This window comes from Eucyclogobius newberryi, unplaced genomic scaffold (genome assembly GCF_026437365.1).
Source record: "Eucyclogobius newberryi isolate DKJ021-1_F unplaced genomic scaffold, fEucNew1.0.hap1 SCAF_12, whole genome shotgun sequence".
Classification (NCBI taxonomy): Eukaryota; Metazoa; Chordata; class Actinopteri; order Gobiiformes; family Gobiidae; genus Eucyclogobius; species Eucyclogobius newberryi.
In genome coordinates this window covers 30687552-30700956 of record NW_027315746.1, presented here as the reverse complement: position 1 = coordinate 30700956, position 13405 = coordinate 30687552, and positions in this window count along the sequence as shown.

The window sequence follows — 13405 nt, the reverse complement described above, 5'->3', positions numbered from 1 at the left end:
TTCTTCAGAACACACAAATTATCTGAAAATGCTTTTGAAGCAATAGACACAAAAACAGCTATAAATCCAAAACCTAATATGATAGACTCAAACTTTAAACTATATATTGTGTAGATTTACAGGTCCTACTTGCCCAGCAAAAGGGGGTTCGAATCGCTCTTGCACTTTTTTCGAAACTCACAAACAACTGTTCATGGGCTGAAAAGGCTTTTGGAGCAATAAAAACTTAAAAACTGCTATAACTCAAAAATGCAATAAGATAGGTTCAAACTTTAAAAGACATGTTGTGCAGATGTACAAGCCCCTCTTGCACAGAAAATATGGCTTAGATATCTCTTGTAGTTTCTTCAGAACACACAAATTATCTGAAAATGCTTTTGAAGCAATAGACACAAAAACAGCTATAAATCCAAAACCTAATATGATAGACTCAAACTTTAAACTATATATTGTGTAGATTTACAGGTCCTACTTGCCCAGCAAAAGGGGGTTCGAATCGCTCTTGCACTTTTTTCGAAACTCACAAACAACTGTTCATGGGCTGAAAAGGCTTTTGGAGCAATAAAAACTTAAAAACTGCTATAACTCAAAAATGCAATAAGATAGGTTCAAACTTTAAAAGACATGTTGTGCAGATGTACAAGCCCCTCTTGCACAGAAAATATGGCTTAGATATCTCTTGTAGTTTCTTCAGAACACACAAATTATCTGAAAATGCTTTTGAAGCAATAGACACAAAAACAGCTATAAATCCAAAACCTAATATGATAGACTCAAACTTTAAACTATATATTGTGTAGATTTACAGGTCCTACTTGCCCAGCAAAAGGGGGTTCGAATCGCTCTTGCACTTTTTTCGAAACTCACAAACAACTGTTCATGGGCTGAAAAGGCTTTTGGAGCAATAAAAACTTAAAAACTGCTATAACTCAAAAATGCAATAAGATAGGTTCAAACTTTAAAAGACATGTTGTGCAGATGTACAAGCCCCTCTTGCACAGAAAGTATGGCTTAGATATCTCTTGTAGTTTCTTCAGAACACACAAATTATCTGAAAATGCTTTTGAATTAATAGACACAAAAACAGCTATAAATCCAAAACCTAATATGATAGACTCAAACTTTAAACTATATATTGTGTAGATTTACAGGTCCTACTTGCCCAGCAAAAGGGGTTCGAATCGCTCTTGCACTTTTTTCGAAACTCACAAACAACTGTTCATGGGCTGAAAAGGCATTTGGAGCAATAAAAACTTAAAAACTGCTATAACTCAAAAATGCAATAAGATAGGTTCAAACTTTAAAAGACATTTTGTGCAGATGTACAAGCCCCTCTTGCACAGAAAATATGGCTTAGATATCTCTTGTAGTTTCTTCAGAACACACAAATTATCTGAAAATGCTTTTGAAGCAATAGACACAAAAACAGCTATAAATCCAAAACCTAATATGATAGACTCAAACTTTAAACTATATAGTGTGTAGATTTACAGGTCCTACTTGCCCAGCAAAAGGGGTTCGAATCGCTCTTGCACTTTTTTCGAAACTCACAAACAACTGTTCATGGGCTGAAAAGGCTTTTGGAGCAATAAAAACTTAAAAACTGCTATAACTCAAAAATGCAATAAGATAGGTTCAAACTTTAAAAGACATGTTGTGCAGATGTACAAGCCCCTCTTGCACAGAAAGTATGGCTTAGATATCTCTTGTAGTTTCTTCAGAACACACAAATGATCTGAAAATGCTTTTGAAGCAATAGACACAAAAACAGCTATAAATCCAAAACCTAATATGATAGACTCAAACTTTAAACTATATATTGTGTAGATTTACAGGTCCTACTTGCCCAGCAAAAGGGGGTTCGAATCGCTCTTGCACTTTTTTCGAAACTCACAAACAACTGTTCATGGGCTGAAAAGGCTTTTGGAGCAATAAAAACTTAAAAACTGCTATAACTCAAAAATGCAATAAGATAGGTTCAAACTTTAAAAGACATGTTGTGCAGATGTACAAGCCCCTCTTGCACAGAAAATATGGCTTAGATATCTCTTGTAGTTTCTTCAGAACACACAAATTATCTGAAAATGCTTTTGAAGCAATAGACACAAAAACAGCTCTAAATCCAAAACCTAATATGATAGACACAAACTTTAAACTATATATTGTGTAGATTTACAGGTCCTACTTGCCCAGCAAAAGGGGTTCGAATCGCTCTTGCACTTTTTTCGAAACTCACAAACAACTGTTCATGGGCTGAAAAGGCTTTTGGAGCAATAAAAACTTAAAAACTGCTATAACTCAAAAATGCAATAAGATAGGTTCAAACTTTAAAAGACATGTTGTGCAGATGTACAAGCCCCTCTTGCACAGAAAATATGGCTTAGATATCTCTTGTAGTTTCTTCAGAACACACAAATTATCTGAAAATGCTTTTGAAGCAATAGACACAAAAACAGCTATAAATCCAAAACCTAATATGATAGACTCAAACTTTAAACTATATATTGTGTAGATTTACAGGTCCTACTTGCCCAGCAAAAGGGGGTTCGAATCGCTCTTGCACTTTTTTCGAAACTCACAAACAACTGTTCATGGGCTGAAAAGGCTTTTGGAGCAATAAAAACTTAAAAACTGCTATAACTCAAAAATGCAATAAGATAGGTTCAAACTTTAAAAGACATGTTGTGCAGATGTACAAGCCCCTCTTGCACAGAAAATATGGCTTAGATATCTCTTGTAGTTTCTTCAGAACACACAAATTATCTGAAAATGCTTTTGAAGCAATAGACACAAAAACAGCTATAAATCCAAAACCTAATATGATAGACTCAAACTTTAAACTATATATTGTGTAGATTTACAGGTCCTACTTGCCCAGCAAAAGGGGTTCGAATCGCTCTTGCACTTTTTTCGAAACTCACAAACAACTGTTCATGGGCTGAAAAGGCTTTTGGAGCAATAAAAACTTAAAAACTGCTATAACTCAAAAATGCAATAAGATAGGTTCAAACTTTAAAAGACATGTTGTGCAGATGTACAAGCCCCTCTTGCACAGAAAATATGGCTTAGATATCTCTTGTAGTTTCTTCAGAACACACAAATTATCTGAAAATGCTTTTGGAGCAATAGACACAAAAACAGCTATAAATCCAAAACCTAATATGATAGACTCAAACTTTAAACTATATATTGTGTAGATTTACAGGTCCTACTTGCCCAGCAAAAGGGGTTCGAATCGCTCTTGCACTTTTTTCGAAACTCACAAACAACTGTTCATGGGCTGAAAAGGCTTTTGGAGCAATAAAAACTTAAAAACTGCTATAACTCAAAAATGCAATAAGATAGGTTCAAACTTTAAAAGACATGTTGTGCAGATGTACAAGCCCCTCTTGCACAGAAAGTATGGCTTAGATATCTCTTGTAGTTTCTTCAGAACACACAAATTATCTGAAAATGCTTTTGAAGCAATAGACACAAAAACAGCTATAAATCCAAAACCTAATATGATAGACTCAAACTTTAAACTATATATTGTGTAGATTTACAGGTCCTACTTGCCCAGCAAAAGGGGTTCGAATCGCTCTTGCACTTTTTTCGAAACTCACAAACAACTGTTCATGGGCTGAAAAGGCTTTTGGAGCAATAAAAACTTAAAAACTGCTATAACTCAAAAATGCAATAAGATAGGTTCAAACTTTAAAAGACATGTTGTGCAGATGTACAAGCCCCTCTTGCACAGAAAATATGGCTTAGATATCTTTTGTAGTTTCTTCAGAACACACAAATTATCTGAAAATGCTTTTGAAGCAATAGACACAAAAACAGCTATAAATCCAAAACCTAATATGATAGACTCAAACTTTAAACTATATATTGTGTAGATTTACAGGTCCTACTTGCCCAGCAAAAGGGGTTCGAATCGCTCTTGCACTTTTTTCGAAACTCACAAACAACTGTTCATGGGCTGAAAAGGCTTTTGGAGCAATAAAAAACTTAAAAACTGCTATAACTCAAAAATGCAATAAGATAGGTTCAAACTTTAAAAGACATGTTGTGCAGATGTACAAGCCCCTCTTGCACAGAAAATATGGCTTAGATATCTCTTGTAGTTTCTTCAGAACACACAAATTATCTGAAAATGCTTTTGAAGCAATAGACACAAAAACAGCTATAAATCCAAAACCTAATATGATAGACTCAAACTTTAAACTATATATTGTGTAGATTTACAGGTCCTACTTGCCCAGCAAAAGGGGGTTCGAATCGCTCTTGCACTTTTTTCGAAACTCACAAACAACTGTTCATGGGCTGAAAAGGCTTTTGGAGCAATAAAAAACTTAAAAACTGCTATAACTCAAAAATGCAATAAGATAGGTTCAAACTTTAAAAGACATGTTGTGCAGATGTACAAGCCCCTCTTGCACAGAAAATATGGCTTAGATATCTCTTGTAGTTTCTTCAGAACACACAAATTATCTGAAAATGCTTTTGAAGCAATAGACACAAAAACAGCTATAAATCCAAAACCTAATATGATAGACTCAAACTTTAAACTATATAGTGTGTAGATTTACAGGTCCTACTTGCCCAGCAAAAGGGGTTCGAATCGCTCTTGCACTTTTTTCGAAACTCACAAACAACTGTTCATGGGCTGAAAAGGCTTTTGGAGCAATAAAAACTTAAAAACTGCTATAACTCAAAAATGCAATAAGATAGGTTCAAACTTTAAAAGACATGTTGTGCAGATGTACAAGCCCCTCTTGCACAGAAAATATGGCTTAGATATCTCTTGTAGTTTCTTCAGAACACACAAATTATCTGAAAATGCTTTTGAAGCAATAGACACAAAAACAGCTATAAATCCAAAACCTAATATGATAGACTCAAACTTTAAACTATATATTGTGTAGATTTACAGGTCCTACTTGCCCAGCAAAAGGGGTTCGAATCGCTCTTGCACTTTTTTCGAACTCACAAACAACTGTTCATGGGCTGAAAAGGCTTTTGGAGCAATAAAAACTTAAAAACTGCTATAACTCAAAAATGCAATAAGATAGGTTCAAACTTTAAAAGACATGTTGTGCAGATGTACAAGCCCCTCTTGCACAGAAAATATGGCTTAGATATCTCTTGTAGTTTCTTCAGAACACACAAATTATCTGAAAATGCTTTTGAAGCAATAGACACAAAAACAGCTATAAATCCAAAACCTAATATGATAGACTCAAACTTTAAACTATATATTGTGTAGATTTACAGGTCCTACTTGCCCAGCAAAAGGGGTTCGAATCGCTCTTGCACTTTTTTCGAAACTCACAAACAACTGTTCATGGGCTGAAAAGGCTTTTGGAGCAATAAAAACTTAAAAACTGCTATAACTCAAAAATGCAATAAGATAGGTTCAAACTTTAAAAGACATGTTGTGCAGATGTACAAGCCCCTCTTGCACAGAAAATATGGCTTAGATATCTCTTGTAGTTTCTTCAGAACACACAAATTATCTGAAAATGCTTTTGGAGCAATAGACACAAAAACAGCTATAAATCCAAAACCTAATATGATAGACTCAAACTTTAAACTATATATTGTGTAGATTTACAGGTCCTACTTGCCCAGCAAAAGGGGTTCGAATCGCTCTTGCACTTTTTTCGAAACTCACAAACAACTGTTCATGGGCTGAAAAGGCTTTTGGAGCAATAAAAACTTAAAAACTGCTATAACTCAAAAATGCAATAAGATAGGTTCAAACTTTAAAAGACATGTTGTGCAGATGTACAAGCCCCTCTTGCACAGAAAGTATGGCTTAGATATCTCTTGTAGTTTCTTCAGAACACACAAATTATCTGAAAATGCTTTTGAAGCAATAGACACAAAAACAGCTATAAATCCAAAACCTAATATGATAGACTCAAACTTTAAACTATATATTGTGTAGATTTACAGGTCCTACTTGCCCAGCAAAAGGGGTTCGAATCGCTCTTGCACTTTTTTCGAAACTCACAAACAACTGTTCATGGGCTGAAAAGGCTTTTGGAGCAATAAAAACTTAAAAACTGCTATAACTCAAAAATGCAATAAGATAGGTTCAAACTTTAAAAGACATGTTGTGCAGATGTACAAGCCCCTCTTGCACAGAAAATATGGCTTAGATATCTTTTGTAGTTTCTTCAGAACACACAAATTATCTGAAAATGCTTTTGAAGCAATAGACACAAAAACAGCTATAAATCCAAAACCTAATATAATAGACTCTAACTTTAAACTATATATTGTGTAGATTTACAGGTCCTACTTGCCCAGCAAAAGGGGTTCGAATCGCTCTTGGCACTTTTTTCGAAACTCACAAACAACTGTTCATGGGCTGAAAAGGCTTTTGGAGCAATAAAAACTTAAAAACTGCTATAACTCAAAAATGCAATAAGATAGGTTCAAACTTTAAAAGACATGTTGTGCAGATGTACAAGCCCCTCTTGCACAGAAAATATGGCTTAGATATCTCTTGTAGTTTCTTCAGAACACACAAATTATCTGAAAATGCTTTTGAAGCAATAGACACAAAAACAGCTATAAATCCAAAACCTAATATGATAGACTCAAACTTTAAACTATATATTGTGTAGATTTACAGGTCCTACTTGCCCAGCAAAAGGGGGTTCGAATCGCTCTTGCACTTTTTTCGAAACTCACAAACAACTGTTCATGGGCTGAAAAGGCTTTTGGAGCAATAAAAACTTAAAAACTGCTATAACTCAAAAATGCAATAAGATAGGTTCAAACTTTAAAAGACATGTTGTGCAGATGTACAAGCCCCTCTTGCACAGAAAATATGGCTTAGATATCTCTTGTAGTTTCTTCAGAACACACAAATTATCTGAAAATGCTTTTGAAGCAATAGACACAAAAACAGCTATAAATCCAAACCCTAATATGATAGACTCAAACTTTAAACTATATATTGTGTAGATTTACAGGTCCTACTTGCCCAGCAAAAGGGGTTCGAATCGCTCTTGCACTTTTTTCGAAACTCACAAACAACTGTTCATGGGCTGAAAAGGCTTTTGGAGCAATAAAAAACTTAAAAACTGCTATAACTCAAAAATGCAATAAGATAGGTTCAAACTTTAAAAGACATGTTGTGCAGATGTACAAGCCCCTCTTGCACAGAAAATATGGCTTAGATATCTCTTGTAGTTTCTTCAGAACACACAAATTATCTGAAAATGCTTTTGAAGCAATAGACACAAAAACAGCTATAAATCCAAAACCTAATATGATAGACTCAAACTTTAAACTATATATTGTGTAGATTTACAGGTCCTACTTGCCCAGCAAAAGGGGGTTCGAATCGCTCTTGCACTTTTTTCGAAACTCACAAACAACTGTTCATGGGCTGAAAAGGCTTTTGGAGCAATAAAAACTTAAAAACTGCTATAACTCAAAAATGCAATAAGATAGGTTCAAACTTTAAAAGACATGTTGTGCAGATGTACAAGCCCCTCTTGCACAGAAAATATGGCTTAGATATCTCTTGTAGTTTCTTCAGAACACACAAATTATCTGAAAATGCTTTTGAAGCAATAGACACAAAAACAGCTATAAATCCAAAACCTAATATGATAGACTCAAACTTTAAACTATATATTGTGTAGATTTACAGGTCCTACTTGCCCAGCAAAAGGGGGTTCGAATCGCTCTTGCACTTTTTTCGAAACTCACAAACAACTGTTCATGGGCTGAAAAGGCTTTTGGAGCAATAAAAACTTAAAAACTGCTATAACTCAAAAATGCAATAAGATAGGTTCAAACTTTAAAAGACATGTTGTGCAGATGTACAAGCCCCTCTTGCACAGAAAATATGGCTTAGATATCTCTTGTAGTTTCTTCAGAACACACAAATTATCTGAAAATGCTTTTGAAGCAATAGACACAAAAACAGCTATAAATCCAAAACCTAATATGATAGACTCAAACTTTAAACTATATATTGTGTAGATTTACAGGTCCTACTTGCCCAGCAAAAGGGGTTCGAATCGCTCTTGCACTTTTTTCGAAACTCACAAACAACTGTTCATGGGCTGAAAAGGCTTTTGGAGCAATAAAAACTTAAAAACTGCTATAACTCAAAAATGCAATAAGATAGGTTCAAACTTTAAAAGACATTTTGTGCAGATGTACAAGCCCCTCTTGCACAGAAAATATGGCTTAGATATCTCTTGTAGTTTCTTCAGAACACACAAATTATCTGAAAATGCTTTTGAAGCAATAGACACAAAAACAGCTATAAATCCAAAACCTAATATGATAGACTCAAACTTTAAACTATATAGTGTGTAGATTTACAGGTCCTACTTGCCCAGCAAAAGGGGTTCGAATCGCTCTTGCACTTTTTTCGAAACTCACAAACAACTGTTCATGGGCTGAAAAGGCTTTTGGAGCAATAAAAACTTAAAAACTGCTATAACTCAAAAATGCAATAAGATAGGTTCAAACTTTAAAAGACATGTTGTGCAGATGTACAAGCCCCTCTTGCACAGAAAATATGGCTTAGATATCTCTTGTAGTTTCTTCAGAACACACAAATTATCTGAAAATGCTTTTGAAGCAATAGACACAAAAACAGCTATAAATCCAAAACCTAATATGATAGACTCAAACTTTAAACTATATATTGTGTAGATTTACAGGTCCTACTTGCCCAGCAAAAGGGTTCGAATCGCTCTTGCACTTTTTTTCGAAACTCACAAACAACTGTTCATGGGCTGAAAAGGCTTTTGGAGCAATAAAAAACTTAAAACTGCTATAACTCAAAAATGCAATAAGATAGGTTCAAACTTTAAAAGACATGTTGTGCAGATGTACAAGCCCCTCTTGCACAGAAAATATGGCTTAGATATCTCTTGTAGTTTCTTCAGAACACACAAATTATCTGAAAATGCTTTTGAAGCAATAGACACAAAAACAGCTATAAATCCAAAACCTAATATGATAGACTCAAACTTTAAACTATATATTGTGTAGATTTACAGGTCCTACTTGCCCAGCAAAAGGGGGTTCGAATCGCTCTTGCACTTTTTTCGAAACTCACAAACAACTGTTCATGGGCTGAAAAGGCTTTTGGAGCAATAAAAACTTAAAAACTGCTATAACTCAAAAATGCAATAAGATAGGTTCAAACTTTAAAAGACATTTTGTGCAGATGTACAAGCCCCTCTTGCACAGAAAATATGGCTTAGATATCTCTTGTAGTTTCTTCAGAACACACAAATTATCTGAAAATGCTTTTGAAGCAATAGACACAAAAACAGCTATAAATCCAAAACCTAATATGATAGACTCAAACTTTAAACTATATATTGTGTAGATTTACAGGTCCTACTTGCCCAGCAAAAGGGGTTCGAATCGCTCTTGCACTTTTTTCGAAACTCACAAACAACTGTTCATGGGCTGAAAAGGCTTTTGGAGCAATAAAAACTTAAAAACTGCTATAACTCAAAAATGCAATAAGATAGGTTCAAACTTTAAAAGACATGTTGTGCAGATGTACAAGCCCCTCTTGCACAGAAAATATGGCTTAGATATCTCTTGTAGTTTCTTCAGAACACACAAATTATCTGAAAATGCTTTTGAAGCAATAGACACAAAAACAGCTATAAATCCAAAACCTAATATGATAGACTCAAACTTTAAACTATATATTGTGTAGATTTACAGGTCCTACTTGCCCAGCAAAAGGGGTTCGAATCGCTCTTGCACTTTTTTCGAAACTCACAAACAACTGTTCATGGGCTGAAAAGGCTTTTGGAGCAATAAAAAACTTAAAAACTGCTATAACTCAAAATGCAATAAGATAGGTTCAAACTTTAAAAGACATGTTGTGCAGATGTACAAGCCCCTCTTGCACAGAAAATATGGCTTAGATATCTCTTGTAGTTTCTTCAGAACACACAAATTATCTGAAAATGCTTTTGAAGCAATAGACACAAAAACAGCTATAAATCCAAAACCTAATATGATAGACTCAAACTTTAAACTATATATTGTGTAGATTTACAGGTCCTACTTGCCCAGCAAAAGGGGTTCGAATCGCTCTTGCACTTTTTTCGAAACTCACAAACAACTGTTCATGGGCTGAAAAGGCTTTTGGAGCAATAAAAACTTAAAAACTGCTATAACTCAAAAATGCAATAAGATAGGTTCAAACTTTAAAAGACATGTTGTGCAGATGTACAAGCCCCTCTTGCACAGAAAATATGGCTTAGATATCTCTTGTAGTTTCTTCAGAACACACAAATTATCTGAAAATGCTTTTGAAGCAATAGACACAAAAACAGCTATAAATCCAAAACCTAATATGATAGACTCAAACTTTAAACTATATATTGTGTAGATTTACAGGTCCTACTTGCCCAGCAAAAGGGGGTTCGAATCGCTCTTGCACTTTTTTCGAAACTCACAAACAACTGTTCATGGGCTGAAAAGGCTTTTGGAGCAATAAAAACTTAAAAACTGCTATAACTCAAAAATGCAATAAAAGATAGGTTCAAACTTTAAAAGACATGTTGTGCAGATGTACAAGCCCCTCTTGCACAGAAAGTATGGCTTAGATATCTCTTGTAGTTTCTTCAGAACACACAAATTATCTGAAAATGCTTTTGAAGCAATAGACACAAAAACAGCTATAAATCCAAAACCTAATATGATAGACTCAAACTTTAAACTATATATTGTGTAGATTTACAGGTCCTACTTGCCCAGCAAAAGGGGTTCGAATCGCTCTTGCACTTTTTTCGAAACTCACAAACAACTGTTCATGGGCTGAAAAGGCTTTTGGAGCAATAAAAACTTAAAAACTGCTATAACTCAAAAATGCAATAAGATAGGTTCAAACTTTAAAAGACATGTTGTGCAGATGTACAAGCCCCTCTTGCACAGAAAATATGGCTTAGATATCTCTTGTAGTTTCTTCAGAACACACAAATTATCTGAAAATGCTTTTGAAGCAATAGACACAAAAACAGCTATAAATCCAAAACCTAATATGATAGACTCAAACTTTAAACTATATATTGTGTAGATTTACAGGTCCTACTTGCCCAGCAAAAGGGGGTTCGAATCGCTCTTGCACTTTTTTCGAAACTCACAAACAACTGTTCATGGGCTGAAAAGGCTTTTGGAGCAATAAAAACTTAAAAACTGCTATAACTCAAAAATGCAATAAGATAGGTTCAAACTTTAAAAGACATGTTGTGCAGATGTACAAGCCCCTCTTGCACAGAAAATATGGCTTAGATATCTCTTGTAGTTTCTTCAGAACACACAAATTATCTGAAAATGCTTTTGAAGCAATAGACACAAAAACAGCTATAAATCCAAAACCTAATATGATAGACTCAAACTTTAAACTATATATTGTGTAGATTTACAGGTCCTACTTGCCCAGCAAAAGGGGGTTCGAATCGCTCTTGCACTTTTTTCGAAACTCACAAACAACTGTTCATGGGCTGAAAAGGCTTTTGGAGCAATAAAAACTTAAAAACTGCTATAACTCAAAAATGCAATAAGATAGGTTCAAACTTTAAAAGACATGTTGTGCAGATGTACAAGCCCCTCTTGCACAGAAAATATGGCTTAGATATCTCTTGTAGTTTCTTCAGAACACACAAATTATCTGAAAATGCTTTTGAAGCAATAGACACAAAAACAGCTATAAATCCAAAACCTAATATGATAGACTCAAACTTTAAACTATATATTGTGTAGATTTACAGGTCCTACTTGCCCAGCAAAAGGGGGTTCGAATCGCTCTTGCACTTTTTTCGAAACTCACAAACAACTGTTCATGGGCTGAAAAGGCTTTTGGAGCAATAAAAACTTAAAAACTGCTATAACTCAAAAATGCAATAAGATAGGTTCAAACTTTAAAAGACATGTTGTGCAGATGTACAAGCCCCTCTTGCACAGAAAGTATGGCTTAGATATCTCTTGTAGTTTCTTCAGAACACACAAATGATCTGAAAATGCTTTTGAATTAATAGACACAAAAACAGCTATAAATCCAAAACCTAATATGATAGACTCAAACTTTAAACTATATATTGTGTAGATTTACAGGTCCTACTTGCCCAGCAAAAGGGGTTCGAATCGCTCTTGCACTTTTTTCGAAACTCACAAACAACTGTTCATGGGCTGAAAAGGCTTTTGGAGCAATAAAAACTTAAAAACTGCTATAACTCAAAAATGCAATAAGATAGGTTCAAACTTTAAAAGACATGTTGTGCAGATGTACAAGCCCCTCTTGCACAGAAAATATGGCTTAGATATCTCTTGTAGTTTCTTCAGAACACACAAATTATCTGAAAATGCTTTTGAAGCAATAGACACAAAAACAGCTCTAAATCCAAAACCTAATATGATAGACACAAACTTTAAACTATATATTGTGTAGATTTACAGGTCCTACTTGCCCAGCAAAAGGGGTTCGAATCGCTCTTGCACTTTTTTCGAAACTCACAAACAACTGTTCATGGGCTGAAAAGGCTTTTGGAGCAATAAAAACTTAAAAACTGCTATAACTCAAAAATGCAATAAGATAGGTTCAAACTTTAAAAGACATGTTGTGCAGATGTACAAGCCCCTCTTGCACAGAAAATATGGCTTAGATATCTCTTGTAGTTTCTTCAGAACACACAAATTATCTGAAAATGCTTTTGAAGCAATAGACACAAAAACAGCTATAAATCCAAAACCTAATATGATAGACTCAAACTTTAAACTATATATTGTGTAGATTTACAGGTCCTACTTGCCCAGCAAAAGGGGGTTCGAATCGCTCTTGCACTTTTTTCGAAACTCACAAACAACTGTTCATGGGCTGAAAAGGCTTTTGGAGCAATAAAAACTTAAAAACTGCTATAACTCAAAAATGCAATAAGATAGGTTCAAACTTTAAAAGACATGTTGTGCAGATGTACAAGCCCCTCTTGCACAGAAAGTATGGCTTAGATATCTCTTGTAGTTTCTTCAGAACACACAAATTATCTGAAAATGCTTTTGAAGCAATAGACACAAAAACAGCTATAAATCCAAAACCTAATATGATAGACTCAAACTTTAAACTATATATTGTGTAGATTTACAGGTCCTACTTGCCCAGCAAAAGGGGTTCGAATCGCTCTTGCACTTTTTTCGAAACTCACAAACAACTGTTCATGGGCTGAAAAGGCTTTTGGAGCAATAAAAACTTAAAAACTGCTATAACTCAAAAATGCAATAAGATAGGTTCAAACTTTAAAAGACATGTTGTGCAGATGTACAAGCCCCTCTTGCACAGAAAATATGGCTTAGATATCTCTTGTAGTTTCTTCAGAACACACAAATTATCTGAAAATGCTTTTGAAGCAATAGA